The sequence below is a fragment of the Sesamum indicum genome, linkage group LG7 (assembly GCF_000512975.1).
Source record: "Sesamum indicum cultivar Zhongzhi No. 13 linkage group LG7, S_indicum_v1.0, whole genome shotgun sequence".
Lineage (NCBI taxonomy): Eukaryota > Viridiplantae > Streptophyta > Magnoliopsida > Lamiales > Pedaliaceae > Sesamum > Sesamum indicum.
In genome coordinates, this window is record NC_026151.1 from 1,198,074 (window position 1) to 1,199,228 (window position 1,155).

The window sequence follows — 1,155 nt, forward strand, 5'->3', positions numbered from 1 at the left end:
CGAACACGGTGATGGGGCGCGTGGTCAGATACGCGCCGAAAAAATTTTGCATGGTGGCGCGGCGAAGCTGACGGAGGGCTGTCTGCTGGTGGTGGCGGATTGGCTGAAAATGCTTTGGATTGGTGGTGGTTGGTGGTGGGAGGTTAGTGTGTGCAAATCTCACAGACTTCTAGTGAGAGGTTAGAGAAAATTGCTAGCTTCATGGTTGGTTTAGGGTTTAGGGTTTAGGGTTTGGGGTTTGGAGTTTGGGTTTAGGGTTTAGGGTTTGGGGTTTGGGGGTTAGTGGTTAGGGTTTAGGGTTTAGGGTTAGGGGTTGAGAGTTGGGGTTTGGGGTTGGGGTTTCGGGTTTAGGGTTTCGGGTTGGGGTTTAGGGTTTAGGGCTTAGGGGTTTAGGGTTTAGGGTTTTTTTTTCTAGTCAAAACACCCGAAGGTGGGTGATGCTTATTGGGGTCCTCATCCCATCTTCATTAAAAATAAAACAGAGAATATTACAGAATGACGCAAAAACGCATAAAAGGAGGAGTACTACTTCTTTACATTGTGAAACAACAAAAAGTTTAAAGGAGTAATGCGGTTGCAATGGCACAGCATCAAAATTGCCTGATGCGACGTCTGTTTCTTTCTGGCAGGGTTGGAGAGGGAACAAGGAACTGATATCAGCCGAATTACGGTTCAGCGAGCAAACTGGATCTTGGATCTTCAACGGCTGTGGGCTACCCGGGTTGACATCATCGTCTTCCCTTTCGGATTCATGAGTGTCATCCCAAACCTTCAGTTGTCGAACAGTCCTTCCAAAAAATTTCAGACCTTTGAAGAGTTTGGAGGTTTGTTGAAGGTTAATCCGTTTCTTCCTCATTTGGGTTTCCACCCCCCTGATAGGAAAATACACAGCACCAATAGTAAGATTATCGACAGGCAAATTCGTCTCCACAATATGTTCCACAGCACCAACAACAAGATTATCGGCAGGCAAATCACCCATTTTTCCAACCTCACTGGGAATATTAACTTCATCAACAGGAACAGAATTTTCATTCACGCTAGTCATAGTTTCAGTTTGGTGCTCAGTGTGGTACCTAGTGACCTTTGCAGATGGTAGGTGCTTTGGTTGGTCTATTGTCTTTGAGCTCTCACTAATTTCCTAACCAACTGCTT